This window comes from Chiloscyllium plagiosum, unplaced genomic scaffold, assembly GCF_037043375.1.
Source record: "Chiloscyllium plagiosum isolate Xiang-an unplaced genomic scaffold, Cpla_swu_hap1 HiC_scaffold_16, whole genome shotgun sequence".
Classification (NCBI taxonomy): Eukaryota; Metazoa; Chordata; class Chondrichthyes; order Orectolobiformes; family Hemiscylliidae; genus Chiloscyllium; species Chiloscyllium plagiosum.
In genome coordinates, this window is record NW_028270154.1 from 48,225,615 (window position 1) to 48,242,808 (window position 17,194).

At 40.1% G+C, this 17,194-nt stretch overlaps 1 long non-coding RNA gene across 1 annotated transcript in view; it reads right to left on the reverse strand.

The window, feature by feature from the left end:
* The window catches only part of LOC148147537 (uncharacterized), a 153,867-nt gene extending 136,952 nt beyond the window's left edge, over nucleotides 1-16,915 (reverse strand). The window contains exons 1-2 of the long non-coding RNA XR_015759652.1: nucleotides 16,853-16,915; nucleotides 9,063-9,124 (exon numbers count right to left, since the gene is read on the reverse strand). This is a non-coding gene — a long non-coding RNA (uncharacterized LOC148147537). The remainder of the gene's footprint in view (nucleotides 1-9,062; nucleotides 9,125-16,852) is intronic.
* Nucleotides 16,916-17,194: the final 279 nt, after the last annotated feature.

A 17,194-nucleotide genomic window follows, 5' to 3' on the forward strand; every position in this document is an offset into this window, starting at 1 on the left:
GAGTGTTATATTGTCAAATATGTAACCGGCAGATTTTCAATTTTTGCACTCACTCCCCTATGCTGTAAAATTAATCTTAGAGAATTTTAGTAACTTGTTCAGTCACAGGAATTGATCTACATCCATGAAATTTCAATGAAAATTAAATGTAACATAATGCAATTAAATCTGGAAATTAATAGTGTGCCACTATTATATCATTTAAAGATAAAATCCCACAAACATTTTAAATGGATAGCGGTTTAATTTACCTTACTATTTTGCCCTGTTTAAACATTTATATTAAACCTTTCATTTAGCTAATGCTTGTATTAGAACGCATGAAGGAAAACCATCATGAGGTATGGCCATGGTCACACAGACGTACCAACACATGGACCATTTTTCATTACTTACTGTGCCAGAGACACTCACATCCCACACTTCATGGGAAATCTGAATTCTCATGTTAAAACATTTCAGTCCGTCTGGTTGAGATGCAGATTCTGTTTAAATGGTGTTCTGTTGCTGGAGGCAGTTAAATTAGCAGAATGTTTAGTATTACCAAGGCTGACAACTTTTTGCATAGAATCTATCAGATTTTGTGCTCTTTTAGGAATAAAAACAATAGAAAGCAAATCAAGACATGACCATCCAATCATCATAAGACATCATAAGATAAAGCTTTTTAGGAGCAAACCAAAGTGATATTCCCAGGAAATAGGAACTTAGAACAAGAAGTAGGTAATTCAGCCCTTCAGCTTAATTGCATTTCAGTTTGATCCCATCTGTACCTTAATGTAATTGAATAATGAGACATCAGCAGACTGTATAATGATGATGGATAATGATGACAATATTTCAGCCACTATTCTGAATGCAGGATCTAAAACTTTCACAACTGGACCAGAATCAACAATATTGAATGATGTCCCCCATTTTGTGCTTCATGGAAATGAGTATCATCATGCTGAACTGAGATGACCTATCACCTGTTGTCAGGATTCAATATCATTTGGACAGGAAGCTCGTCAACCTTTGTTGTGCAAAACCAAAATTCACCATCATGGACATTCATGACCTGCAGAGTGTGCTTGACTGTTGTGTGATGGCTCCCTTTACACAGATATTGTAAACGATGACACATCTTTCGAATAATTCATATATGGTAGTTGGCCTTTCCTAAATATTGCTAAAACTAAGGTCCTTCGACATTCCCAGGCTAGTTTTACATCCCCCCCACCGTCTATATAGTTGGGGTGGCTACAGATTATACACAGTATTTCTCACGTCGTGGCAACCACCACTTCCAAGGGACCATCATTGGGGCAGTCCAACATGGAGTCAACTATGCTAGCACCACCATCTTTAAGCTGCGGCAATGTATTTTTGACCACAGGAACTCTGGAAGCCCACAAAGATCCTGTCTATAAGATTATTCTGTTGACCACCCTCATCTACTTTTCACCCTCCTCTACAAAATCTGGACCATCTAACAATGGTTATGATAAGATCCTTGACAGTTTGCATTAGTGGTGTCTACATTGAATCCTGGGGATCAAAAGGGAGGACTGCTGGACTAACGTGAGTGCTCTAAATGAATCTACAGCCACCAGTACTGAACCCCTGCACTTGGACAGCCAACTCGAATGGATTGTGTCCCAATGTCCAAAACGTGCCTGTCTTGGCAAGCTCTCTTCTTCCAGCTCTTCATTGATCAATGCTTAAAGGACAGGGAAATGCAAAAAACAAGCCTGAGAATACACTTGAAATTGGACCAAAGCATAGAGGTATTGATACCATTGCTTGGGGGAGAAAACTGCTGAATACTGAACTTGACAACCGATCAAGGCAAAAGCCACCTTCAAGCTCAGCAACCAACCATAAGGTTGAACCGTAATTGCAGAGAAAGGAGAAGGAAACCGGTATGAAGCTGTGACTTCTATATCTCCACATAACGATGACCTTCTTTGGAAGAGCTTGTGGATTCAAAATTGAGTTTCTCAGTTATGTGAAGGCTCATCTAGCCAACAGACATCATCCTCGATTTCAGGAGACCACTGACAATGGTGATAATGATATAGTGCTACGTGGGCATGTAGGTCATAGTCTAAAAACAAATGCTTATTTATTTTGCCATCAATAAAGAGTTTCGAGGAAAGCAACTTTGACTTATGAAGTAGTACTTTTGGAGGTGAAAGTTTATTAGACTTATACACACAATAAAACAAACTCTGATACCCATCTTGTTCTGTAAAAATGAGTACCCTCGAATAACGAAGTTTTGAAATTTCCAACTCAGCTAGCATCAACTTTTCTGTGAATGGAAATTTTCAGATATTTATCACTGACCGTAAGTAAATAACTGCTATCTGATGTTGTCCTGCTTAGCCTAAATTAAGATTCTAAGAACTCTAAGGCCTGAGATTTATCTCTGTTTTGTATTTTCCTAATAAAGAACATAGTTTTTCTCCACACATTGGGCATACGCTTTTAAAGTTGTTTGTTAAGGTCAGCACTTAAATATATGAGATTAGAAGCCTGGTCAGGCACATTGGCCTAACAATTTTGTCATTTGGGTCCTGACAACATTCTAATAAATCTCTAATGCTCCCTTCAGAAGGCTAATACATCGTTTCTGAGAACTTATTGCAATACTCAGGAAGGAGTGAAAAAGCAGTAACACAACATTGCAGCTGTATCATAACACCTACCATTTTGAATTCCCACCCACAGAGATAACAGCCAACGTTCCATCAGCATTTAGTTACCTCCAGTACTTGTACAACATCATTAAGTATCATCTGTATCCCTAATTGCCTATGCCCAATACCTAACTTCTTGCAGATTAAAAAACACAATGATTCAGTTTTCAAGAGGAAAATTGGATAACCTCACATTTTCTTACATTCAACCCCACCCACCTGAGTTATGTCCACTCACCTAAGCCATCAATATCCTTAATAAATTACTGGTGTAGAACAGGTTACTTACAGTGTGGAAACAGGCCTTTTGGCCCAACAAGTCCACACCAACCCTCCGAACAGCAACTCACCCAAAGCTATTCCCCTACATTTACCCCTTCACCTAACACTACAGACAATTTAGCATGACCAATTTACCTAACCTGCACATTTCTGAACTGTGGGAGGAAACCCATACAGGCACAGAGAGAATGTGCAAACTCCACACGGACAGTTGCCTGAGGCAGGAATTGAACCCGGGTCTCTGGCACTGTGAAGCAGCAGTGCTAACCACTGTGCCTCCGTGGTGCTAGCTACATGTTGACTGCATCAGCTAACTTAATGTTGTCAATTAATGTGAATCTGCAGGTCTTTACTCCTTTATCCAATCATTTCTTTATTAGTGTAAAGTTGCAGACATAACAGAAATTCTTGGGAAGTACCACTGGTCACATTATACCAATTTGAATAGATAGTCATTACCTCCAGTGTCTCCAACTGCTCACCAATTTGCTTCCAATGTAATAGGTTTATTTCAATCATGTGTGTCCTCATTTTCATTAGAAGTTTCTTAATGGAAACTAATAAATGACTTCTGGAAGCCCATATTAAAAACATATAGTTTAGCCACCACAATGGAATAGAATAAAAATGTATTATCTGTACTTTTAAATGAAAAATACAGTGATTTATTTTATAAGTCACCCCACCCTCACCTATATGAATGACAGAACTCATACGTAATAAGAAAGACGATAAAATTAAAATAAAGTTCATCACTCATCAGGTATTGGCTCCTGGGCTCAGACAAAGTCAATTAAGGAACAATGGAATACTTGGAAGACACAGCTGGGAGGAGACTGAGGGAAGAGCAAGACCTCTATTTTGGACTTCTGGATATTAGGCCAGAAGCCTCTGGCGAAGGCTGCTATGCTGAGCCCAGAATGCCACTCCTGGATGAGAACACCTACCAAGTCGCTGGAATACCTGAAAGCTGCCACTGAAGATGACCTCCACATGAGGACAAGACCTTCCCACTGGGGACAAGATCGCTACACCTGGAGATCGCTATGATGGACCACTGGAAGAAACCTCGCTGCTGGGCTAGGAGAAGTCTTCCATCAAAACTGTTAAAAACAGCTAAGATGAATCTTGATAATAAATAATCACTGGAGACATTTAAAATTAACAATAAAAGAAAAGTTAAAGCCACCGGAATAGACAAGCTCTGGGTTCCGCACATTGCACTGCTACTCTGCCGCCAACTTTTGATGGAGGCCACATATCCACAACAAATCCCAGTGGCTTCTTCAAACTGATTTATCGTAATAGCTCCATGATAGCTTTCAAATTTATATTTGTGCAAAAGCTAAAGCATTCAGTCTCTAACCCTTGCTAATTTTCTGAATACAGAATTGAATGGCACAATCTGGTAATTAAAAAAAGCAGATAGGGCTATATTTTATGTTACTTTGGACTATTTACTTACTTAGGCTAAGTCTAAGGTGCATTGAAGGTTTTGTTCATCATGAGACTTAATAAGTCCAATCACTCTATTACCAAAACCCCTTATTAATTACCCTCCATGCCTGTGTGATGTCAGTCAAGTGTGCTGTCTGCCCCGTTTTACCAGTTGGGCATAGTTGCCACTCAGAAGATATCTGCCCAAACACCAGTATCTATTGCACCTATGCCATCTCTAAAAACCTGTTGTGCACCTGGATGAGTACTGACATTCAAAAGCTGTCCAATTCAGTCAAAGATGGAATAAAAATAGGAAGATGGCACAGCCATTCTCTGATATGGACTTGGAGGTCTTGGTTTAGAGTAGTCAAGGAGGCTGCAACACCAAACACTGCCAGTCTGGTCTGAGATGCCAACTTGAGAAATAGCCAATAATGAAGAAAGATCAATGCTTTGACTGGTAAGGGAGGCTGCTCCTGACATACATTATGAAGACTCTCTGAATAATGTGACCTGCATGAACTTCAGGGAGGACTAATCTCCTCAGATTTAGAGACATGGCTGCTTGCTTGTTGCACATGCTGTGTGATTGCTGTGTATGCTGTTGATACATGTGGCGGGGTGAGAGATTGACATAGCACACTGTAGTTTTATAAGATGTGAGCCCTCTAGACTGAAGATGGCTTAGTTTCAAGGCAAGCTGTTTGGTTGTACAACTGCACAAGTTGCATGTCAAGGCAAGATAAAGATGCAATGAGTATCAAAGTGAATGTGATCAGCAAGTTCTAAATCAGCAAGCAAGGATCCCTGAGATACAGCTTAGTTGTGGCTTTTGAGAGGTTATTTTGTCTTTTTTTTTGGAGGAGAGCTTGTAAGGTGATGAGCTGAGTACTGACGACCACTTGAGTAAATAACCTCAGGGGCCTTGGGTTTTGTTTTGTATAAGTTGGAACAATGGAAGCAGCCTGGGAGCAGCCAGCTCTCACAGATCAGACTTTTTTTTTAGTTTTTAGGTTTAGCTTTAGGCAGAAGATATTGGGGTATCACAAGAATTGGAAGCTTCAGTAAATCTCTTGGCTGCTACTCCCTCAGCATTTTCTCTTGATGTTGCATCCTCCTGGATTGGAGAACTACATGTGAGAACCTGTGTCTGAATTTCTGTTTTGCCAAGGGGTATGTTTATGGGATATTACTATTTTGGAGCAGTGAATTAGTAACAGTTACTGCATCTATCAGTCTGTTGGGTTTTCCAGTAGAGTTAAGTTATTCTAAATTCCTGTTTCTTTGGTTCTATTTTAACTACATTTAAATTTGAGTAATTTAACCAGTTGGATTGGGAACAGACCCTTCACATTTGCATCTAAAATAAGAAAAAATTAGGATCTAAGCTATCCTCTTAAAATATTTGGAGGGGGTCTGGTCTGGCCCATAACAATAGTTAACAATCATTAATCCACACAAATATGCAATTCACTGTTGTCTCATGAGAAATTCTATACCACTTGTCAAAAGCATAAAAAATGGAGTGAGATGCTCCTGATGCTGAAATCAACTTCTCCAGATTTCTCATCCAATTCTGCCACAAATCTCACTATAGACCACATTGCTCAGAACTGAAATTACATCCCTTATGTATCATGCAGTTTCAATGTGAGATTCACACACTAAAATACACTTCAGTCAAAATTTTAAAACATCACGGCCCACAATTAAATAATATTGAAATAGTCTTAAGGATGCCAAAGTTAACACTAGAAACATGCAGCTAAAAGACAATGCTAACAAACTGGAATGAAAAATAATAAATTGTCAGCTGCAAATCAGATAGTGGGTGGAACTAAAATTGTATGTGAGCTTTCAATATTGAATGAGCACAAAATGAGAATAAGCAGTAAACATCAAAAATTTAAATATACTGTACATGTTAAACAACACATAAATTCTTCAATCAACTATTAAGAACATTCTTGCCCACTGTCTACTCACATTGGTCCAGATCATCAATCCTAGTAATCGCACAGTGAATAATTCAGCATTGATAAACTGTGATGTAAATTGTGTGATTTATACACATTTTCAACATAATTTAATGAAGTTCTGGATTTTTAAAGTTGGAAATATGCAGGCTTTCTGTTACTAAAGTTAATAATTAAATTGTAAGTATTTCTATAGCCAAAATTTCTTTAAATATGGTTTTTGAGGTCAAGGTTTAGAATGATTCAGTTTTTGTGCATTACTAATGGAATTCTGTTGCTTTTGGTTTTTTTGTGACCCATCAAGGTAAATTATGAGGCCTTAAAGTTTGTTAGAGATGTCTGGAATAAGGTTTGTAAGCGTATGATTTGATTTATACAGTCATAGAATTATAGAGATGTACAGCACAGAAACAGACCCTTCGGTCCAACTTGTCCATGCCGACCTGATATCTTAACCGAATCTAGTCCCATTTTCCAGCACTTGACCCACATCCCTCTAAACCCTTCCTATTCATATATCCATCCAGATGTCTTTTAAATGCTGCAATTGTACCAGCCTCCACCACTTCCTCTGGCAGCTCATTGTATACACGCACCATCCTCTATGTGAAGAAGTTGCCCCCTTAGGTTCCTTTTAAATTTTTCCCCTCTGAGCCTAAACCTATGCCCTCTAGTTCTGGGATTCTAATTTAAGTATCTCAGAATCTCTGATTTAGTATGGTGCAGGAGGAGTCATTCAGCCCTTTGTGCTTGCACTGAGATTTATTAAATGAGCATCATTACCTTGTGCCAAATTCCCTCAATATTTCTATCCAAATAATCATCCAGTGCCCTCTTGAAAGCCTCAATTTAACCTACCTCAACAACACTTCCAGGCAATGCATTCCATATCTTAGCTATTCCCTGTGTCAAAATGTTTTTTTTCTTTCAACACTCTTGCTTAATTTGCACATCACATTAAGTCTATGCTCTCTCTTCCCTCATCCTTTTGAGAATGCTCTCGCTATCCACTCTATCCAGTCAACTCATGTTTTTGAAAACCTCAATGAAATCTCCTCATAACCCTCCTCTCTCCAAGAAGAGCAGTACCAACTTCTTCAATCTAGCCTCATAATTGAAGTTTCTCAATCTTGGAATCATTCACATAAATTGCTTCTGCACTGTCTTCAACCCATTTACATCTTACCTATAACGTGTCACCCACAATTGGACAAAATGCTCCAGCTAAGGTCTAAGTAATTGCTGATTCAGCATCACCTCCCTGCTATTGTACTCTGACCCTATTAATAAAGTCAAGGAAACCGTATGCTTTATTAACTGCTCTCTCCATCTGTCTTGCCGTCTTCAATGATCTGTATACATACAAACCAGATCCATCTGATCCAGCACCCCTTTAGAATTGTACATAAATTTTACAGATTTATTTTTTCAATTTTCAATCGAATCTAATTTTCCAAATGTCCACCCATTCCAACAATTTGTCATATTGGACAAGTCTTGTTTTGGGTACCAAACAAAAATTGTTGGTGTTACTTTTCAGTTTCTAAAGATATATTTTAGAATAAATAGGATTATACTTTTGCTGTATGTTTAAACAATATCTGAATTTGTGATTTAAATAAATAGTTTTTTTTTTCAATTTTATCTTCATTCCATTCATTAATAAACTTCTGTTTTATTGTTACTGCATCACTATGTGTTTATGTTTCAGTGAGATACCATTTTGTTAAAACCAAAACAAATCAAAATATGATCTATCAAGTCAGGTTTCAGTCTGGGATCTGATTTGTCCAATAATGATATCAGCAGGGATCTAAACAAAAGACAATTTATCTTCCTATGGACGAATCAATCTGGACATTGAGAAAACCCAACAAGGAAATCAGTTGAGGTACCTGGCATATTCAGCTTACCACTTGCTCTGGCAAGCTTCTAGTTGCCTTGGGCAAAACAGCATCGCAGGGCACAGTCTAGGAACATGCATCCCTCACCTGTGGACATTAGCATTCAGCATTTGTCAACCCCTCATGACCATCATGGCAACTCGCCAATTCATGTGCAGGTTGCTTGGGAAGCGCAGACGAGCATTACACACCACAATGGCCACTAACATTGAACAGCTCCAGCAAGGACACTGTCTGCACAAGGATAGGGACTGAGCTCACTGCTTGGAGTAGGCTACATCTGAAGGCTGATTGCTTACTCTTGTAGTCTGTTGGTGTTTCAGCCAAACAGTATCAACACTGCCTAAAGAAATGGTGTAGAATGCAGAACAGTGCTTTTCACTTCTTTTCTTAATCCTTTGTTGTATCTCAAGTATCAAAACCACATTTTTTTTTGTTTGAAGATAGGTCACAGCCTTTGTCATTGTGAAAAGCCTGATGTTAATAGGAGTTCCTTTGTTTAATCCAATCATTTTGCATTATGCTCTTGGGGGATTAAAACTATTCCTTTGAATACTTTATATTCCTATCACTAGGCAACGTGCCTAGCTTATTCAACTGCTGTTGTCTGATTCTTTCTTATCATATCTGCTAAGGTATGAGTAGTAATAAACATAATGTTCTCTTCTGTTTACCCATCATCAATTACAAGTCCTTAATTGTGGATTTTGCACGTTATTTTGTGAGCTTTACTGGCTGTTTGCAATAATACCGTGGAGTATTTTAACGTATCGTACCTTGTATAGGACTATGTTCGGTTTCCAAACATCCATGGTTTCTGTTTATAATTACTCCAATGCTGTAAGAACAGAGGACAGTACAGTACAGTATTAGATCTTTCGGCCCACCAAGCCTGCGCCAACTTATGACACCTTTCTAAACTAAAAGCTTTTTGCTGCCATCTGGTCCATATCCATTTATTCTCTACTTATTCAGGTATCTGTCAAGATGCCTCTTGAATGTTGCTATTGTATCTACTTCTACCTCCTCCCCAGGCAGCACATACTAGGCCTTACCATCTTGTGTAAAAAAAAACTTCCCTCCTTTAAATGTTCCCCCTTTTACTTTAAACCTGTGTACCCTAGTCATTGACATTTCTACTCTATGAAAAAGACTCTGACTACCCAGTCTATCTATGCCTCTCATACTTTTGTAAACCTCTATCAGGTCACCCCTTACTCTCCAACATTCAACTGAAAATAAATCCAGTTGGTCCAATCTGACTTCATAGCTAATACACTCCAAACCAGGCAACCTTCTCTGTACTCTCCCCATTTTCATCTGGTAGTGTAGCAAGCAAACCTATAAGCAATATTCAAAATGTGGCCGAACTGAAATTTTGTAGTGTTGCAACATGACTTGCCAATTTTTATATTCTGTACCCTGACTGATGAAGGCAAGCATGCCATATGCCTTATTGATCAGTTTATCCCCTTTGTTGCCAACTTGAGATCTGTGGATTTGTAGGTCGAGATCCCTCTGTATTGTAGAATCATAGACTCATTGGGCTGAATGGCACCACTTCTACCCGATATCTGTAACCTTGTGTTATGGACCAGGTCAGACCCCCTCAAAACACTTCAAGGAAGTAGCTAACTTTACTGGTTGTTTTAAGCAGGTGTATGGTGGATATTCCAGGAGAGATGCAGCTGGTCAACCAATTAGTTTTATTTTATAATATATTTTTATTAAGAAAAAATAGATTTTTAAATATTACAACAAATACAAAACAATGCAATTCAACACAGTACAAAAATAGTACAAAATTAAACCATAATAATAAAAGCAAATTCCCCAACCCACACTCCTATACGAATGTATAAACATTTACAGAGAAGTATAAAAACTAGCTATTTAACCACTTAGTTTTAAACAAAACAGAATTTATTTGCAAGATTACCAAATGAAACACAAACAAAAAAGAATAGAATATCTAATAACTTATGATGCTGTTCCAAATTCCTGCAACAATCCCCATAAACACCCCTTGGCAAAAGGGTAAAATCAAACACAGGGTCTGACAGGAGCGAGAGAAAAAGAGAGAGAGAGAGAGAGAGATGGCAGCATGAAACACTTTCTTCCATGTCACTGTTTCTTGGAACAGCACCCTAAAACTGACTGCCTGCTTTCAGTGAACAGCCTGTTTTTCCGCTAAAACTAAATCAAACCAAACCAGAGAAAAGCTGAGCTGGGCGAACAGGACACTCCCCTTTCATTGCACAAGCGTTTTTTTTTAATCTTGAAAGCATTCTTAACTAGATCAACCCTAGCCATTTTGGAGTCTGTGTCTTTATAACCTCCTGAACAAAAAGACCAGGGACAAACTAACCTTATCATCACACGTATGTTCCATGGCTAAACTACCCAACCTACACATCCCTGGATACTTTGGGCAATTTAGCACAGCTAATCCACATATGCTGCACATCTTCAGACTGTGGGAGGTAATTGAAGGGCCCAGAGAAAACCCACGCAGACATGGGGAGAATGTGCAAACTCCACACAGACAGACACCCGAGGCTGGAATTCAACCAGGGTCCATGGTACCACATGGCAGCAGTGCTAACCACTGACCCACTGTGCTCTTTATGTAAATGCTTATAAGGGTTCAGCCTTTTAATATATATGCCCTTCCTGAATTAGACATAAATTCCATTTATTATTTCTCTGCCAAGTGTCTAACCTATCCATATTCAAGTTTGGGAGAAGATTTGTAGCTCGGGTGCTCGTTGTTGTGGTTCTGTTCGCCGAGCTGGGAATTTGTCTTGCAAACGTTTCATTTCCTGTCTAGGTGACATCCTCAGTGCTTGGGAGCCTCCTGTGAAGCGCTTCCGCCAGCATTTATAGTGGCCTGTCTCTGCCACTTCCGGTTGTCAGTTCCAGCTGTCCGCTGTAGTGGCCGGTATATTGGGTCCAGGTCGATGTGTTTGTTGATAGAGTCTGTGGATGAGTGCCATGCCTCTAGGAATTCCCTGGCTGTTCTCTGTTTGGCTTGCCCTATAATGGTAGTGTTGCCCCAGTCGAATTCATGTTGCTTGTCATCTGCGTGTGTGGCTACTAACGATAGCTGGTCGTGTCGTTTCGTGGCTAGTTTGTGTTCATGGATACGGATCGTTAGCTGTCTTCCTGTTTGTCCTATGTCGTGTTTTGTGCAGTCCTTGCATGGAATTTTGTACACTACATTAGTTTTGCTCATGTTGGGTATCGGGTCCTTTGTTCTGGTGAGTTGTTGTCTGAGAGTGGCTGTTGGTTTGTGTGCTGTTATGAGTCCTAGTGGTCGCGGTAGTCTGGCTGTCAGTTTGGAAATGCTCCTGATGTATGGTAGTTTGGCTAGTCCTTTGGGTTGCGGCATGTCCTCGTTCCGTTGTCTTTCCCTTAGGCAAATGTTGATGAAATTGCGAGGGTATCCGTTTTGGGCGAATACCTTGTATAGGTGTTCCTCTTCCTCTTTTTGCAGTTCTGGTGTGCTGCAGTGTGTTGTGGCCCTTTTGAATAGTGTCTTGATGCAACTTCGTTTGTGTGTGTTGGGGTGGTTGCTTTCATAGTTTAGGACTTGGTCTGTGTGTGTGGCTTTCCTGTAAACCTTTGTGGTGAATTCTCCATTCGGTGTTCTCTCCACCATCACGTCTAGGAATGGGAGTTGGTTGTCTTTTTCTTCCTCTCTAGTGAATCGGATTCCTGTGAGTGTGGCGTTGATGATCTGGTGTGTGTACTCTATTTCTGTGTTTTTAATTATTACAAAGGTGTCGTCAACATATCTGACCCAGAGTTTGGGTTGAATTTGCGGTAAGACTGTTTGTTCTATGTGTATATTTCTGATGATGTCCAAGAATTCCTGTGTTGACTGTATAGAGTGTCTGGATCCGCTGATCAAGTGTTTCAGTTTCTGCTGTAGTTCTTTAGCCAGTTTGTGTGATGGTGTCCCTGGTAGTGATACTATGGGTCTGAGTGGGATGTCTGGTTTGTGCACTTTGGGTAGCCCATAGAATCTGGGGGTGTTGTTGCTTTCATTCTTTGTAGGTCAGACCTGGTTATCTCTCGGTTTTTTTGTAGATTCCTCAGTGTGTTGTTTATCCATCACCATCACACAAACTGGCTAAAGAACTACTGCAGAAGCTGAAACACCTGATCAGCGGATCCAGACAATCTATACAATCAACACAGGAATTCTTGGACATCATCAGAAATATACACATAGACAAGAAAGAAACTATGGTCTCATTCGATGTAACGGCACTGTTCACCTCTATCGACAAAACCCTAGCCAGAGAAACAATAGCCAACCTGCTGGACAGACATAACAGACAACAGGACATTGAACCTATCGACAAAGACGGCATACTTAAACTACTGGACTTGTGCCTCACAACACAATTCACATTCAACAACCAGATATACGAACAAATCAACAGAACACCCATGGGCTCACCGATCTCTGGACTCATAGCAGAAGCAGTAATGCAAAAGTTAGAACAAACAGTCTTACCGCAAATTCAACCCAAACTCTGGGTCAGATATGTTGACGACACCTTTGTAATCATTAAAAACACAGAAATAGAGAACACACACCAGATCATCAATGCCACACTCACAGGAATCCGATTGACTCGAGAGGAAGAAAAAGACAACCAACTCCCATTCCTGGACGTGATGGTACAGAGAACACCGAACGGAGAATTCACCACAAAGGTTTACAGGAAAGCCACACACACACACACACACAGACCAAGTCCTAAACTATGAAAGCAACCACCCCAACACATACAAACGAAGTTGCATCAAGACACTATTCAAAAGGGCCAAAACACACTGCAGCACACCAGAACTGCAAAAAGAGGAAGAGGAACACCTACACAAGGTATTCGCAAAAAACGGATATCCTCGCAATATCATCAACAGATGCCTAAGGGAAAGACAACGGAATGAGGACATGCCGCAACCCAAAGGACTAGCCAAACTACCATACATCAGGAGCATTTCCAAACTGACAGCCAGACTACTGCGACCACTAGGACTTATAACAGCACACAAACCAACAGCCACTCTCAGACAACAACTCACCAGAACGAAGGACCCGATACCCAACATAAGCAAAACTAATGTAGTGTACAAAATCCCATGCAAGGACTGCACAAAACATGACATAGGACAAACAGGAAGACAGCTAACGATCCGTATCCATGAACACAAACTAGCCACGAAACGACACGACCAGCTATCCTTAGTAGCCACACACGCAGATGACAAGCAACATGAATTCGACTGGGACAACACTACCATTATAGGGCAAGCCAAACAGAGAACAGCCAGGGAATTCCTAGAGACATGGCACTCATCCACAGACTCTATTAACAAACACATCGACCTGGACCCAATATACCGGCCACTACAGCGGACAGCTGGAAATGACAATCGGATGCGGCAGAGACAGGCCACTATAAATGCCGGAGGAAACATCACAGAAGCGCTTCACAGGAGGCTCCCAAGCACTGAGGATGTCACCTAGACAGGGGACGAAACGTTTGCAAGACAAATTCCCAGCTCGGCGAACAGAACCACAACTGTCCATATTAAGTTGTATTCTTTGTTAATCCTCATTATTCACAGCTCCTCCAATCTATGTCACCCATATACTTGCTAATCAGACCACCAATATTCTTCTCCATATCATTGATATATTATAACCAACAGAGACTCTCAGCACCAATCCCTGCAGAATACCAATGGTCACAGTTCTCCAGTCAGAAAAGCACCTTTACACCATTGCTCTCTTCTTTTTATTACCAAACCAGTTCTGCATCCATCTTATCAGCTCACTGCAGAATTCATGTAACTTCAACTTTTGAATTAGCCTTCCATGAGGGATATGGTCAAAGGGCTTGCTAAAGTCCATTAAACAACATCTACTACCCTGCCCTCAATCATCTTTGACACTTCCTCAAAAAACTCAATAAGGTTTGTGAGACCAACCTCCTCCACACAAAGCAATTCTGCCTATTGCTAATGAGACCATATTTTGCCAAATGTGAGGATGTCCTATCCTTTAGAATCTTCTCCAACACATTTCCTACCACTGACATAAGGCTCACTGTTCTGTAATTTCCCAGATTAGCCCTGTCCCTCTTAAACAAAGAGACAACATTGGCCATTTTCCAGTCCTCTGGGATCTCTCCTGTGATGAAAGAGTAAAGAAAGATTTTATACAAGCCCCCAGAAATTTCCTCCCTCACCTTCCTCATTATTTTTGGAAAAACCAGTCAGAGTTGAGCTTACAATAACATTATCGTTATTCTGCAGTAGCTCTTCCTCATTTTCGTGTCTTTAACGTGATGTTGAAAATATTATCCATGATGTGAAGATGCTGGTTTTGGACTAGAGTGGACAAGGTCAGAAATCACATGATACCAAACTACATGAGCTACAAATCTTCTTAAAACTCGCTAAAATGATACCAAATTATAGTACAACAGGTTTATTTGAAATCACAAGCTTTCGAAGAGCTGCCCCTTTGTCAGGTGAAGTGAAGATAAGCAGTCAGGTACAGAATTTATAATCAGAGAGATCAAAAGATCATACAAATAGTATGAGTGGAGTGTTGAAAGGCTGAATAAGTGTCTGCAGATGATGAAGATTGTCAGACAATGTAAGTAAACTGTCAACAACTGAATAGAGGGTGAAGGGATGACCTATAATCCCATGAAGGCAGAGAGATAATTATAAAACATTAAAAATAAAGTGGTGCTGGAGATAAACCAAATAGCTAGAATAACATGGTAGGTATAAAAGTCGCATGCCGAGGGTCTAACCAAAGTAACAAGTAATTCAAAATTGTACAGAGTAATTAAGGTAGAGAGATCTTAACAGGTTGTCAAGGTGATGGTGTCAAAACAGGACAGTGTGGAAGATTTTACAGATATAGGACAGTGTGATAGGTTCACATGTAGCATGACATGAACCAAAGATCACGGTTGAGGCCACCTTCATGGGTACAGAATGTAGCTATCAGTTTCTGCTCAGGGATTCTGCATTGTTGCGTATTTCGAAGGCTGCCTTGGAGGATGATTATCTGAAGGTTGGAAACTGAATGTCCTTGACCACTGAAGTGTTCCCCAATTTGGGGGGGATGAAGTCTGTCTGACGATTGTTGCATGGTATCTATTCATCCATTGCTGTTGTGTCTGCATGATCTCACCAAGGTACCATGCCTTGGGGCATCCTTGCCTGAGGTAAGGATGAGGTAGACAACATTGGACGAGACACATGTCCATACTGAGTCAGATTATAGGTCATCCCTTCACCTGCTATTCAGCTATTGACACTTACTCACACCAACTGACATTCTTTAAAACCTGCAGAGACCTACTATTCAGTCTGTCGAAACTGCACTTACACTATTTGTATGATATTTTGATCTCTCTGATTATAAATTCTGTGCCTGGATGCTCTCTTCACTTCACCTGATGAAGGGGCAGCACTCCAAAGCTTGTGATTTCAAATAAACTTATTGAACTATAAATTGCAATTAATAGGCATTACCTTCTATGTAAGCTATTGCATTAATCCTTGTTTTATTTTGGATATACCTTTTAAAGTTCTCCTGCAGCTGGCTGATCGTCTCACTTTTGCTGGCTTCCACCCCCACCTCCCACCTCAACGTAACCATGGATTTAATCCTTTACCAATGTTTCTTTGCTATCAATCCATTGTTATTCTGAGTTTTATTCATGTTTAAAATGCCCCTGCTATTGATATTAAGGGTCACAAAATCATGACATGGGTTGTTTAAATTACTTGCCACACACCCAATAGACATCACTCTGAAAGGTGAGCTTATTGTGTAAAAGTCAAAATCTAAAAAGAAAGATTGCATACCAAGTCTATACTATTAAACCAACTGTAACAGTTTTGAATGGTAACAGTAAGCACGTTTGCAACCTGACCGCTGTTATTAAATATCACTGACTGACAGCAGTAATGTTGGCAATCCACCTGAGCTCCATGGCAATCTCCAAGCATTAGCCTTACTAGATTAGATTAGATTACTTACAGTGTGGAAACAGGCCCTTCGGCTCAACAAGTCCACATCGCCTTGCCGAAGCGCAACCCACCCATACCCCTACATTTACCCCTTACCTAACACTATGGGCAATTTAGCTTGGCCAATTCACCTGACCTGCACATCTTTGGACTGTGGGAGGAAACCGGAGCACCCGGAGGAAACCCACGCAGACACGGGGAGAACGTGCAAACTCCACACAGGGAATTGAACCCGGGTCTCGGGCGCTGTGAGGCAGCAGTGCTAACCACTGTGCCACCGTGCCACCCATGATGTCCTGTATCCTGGGAGCTAATTGCATACAGTCTGAATTAAATAACAATTCGCAGAGATTGTTATTCCCAATCAGTTATAAGCAACTGACTCAGTATTGAAATTTGTTGACAAAAAATAATTCAAGAAACACAATTAACAAGTCAGAGTAGTAATGAAACAAGGCCATTAATCCTTGCCATATGCACCCATATTCACCTTCTCATGTATTGCCTTTAACTTTGTTGATTACTTTGTCATTGCAGAGCTGTCTCCTGGTAGATTGGGTATGGTTAGGGTTCTAGGTTAGTTAATCAGAGCAGTGGATCATTTAATCTGGAGCTTTTTTAAAAAAAAACCACTGCAGCCTCTCTCATAATTAGGTTGGCAAAACAACTCAAGAGTTTCATGCTTTCTTTTCATTGGATGTGGAGATTGGAATACTCTGCCTCGGCCTCATCCATCTCTCACCAGCCTCCTTCAACATTTTTCAGCATCATACTCTGAAATAACAAAAAATAAATAATTTTTAAAATGAGGCTTGCTGCTTCTGTGGAATAA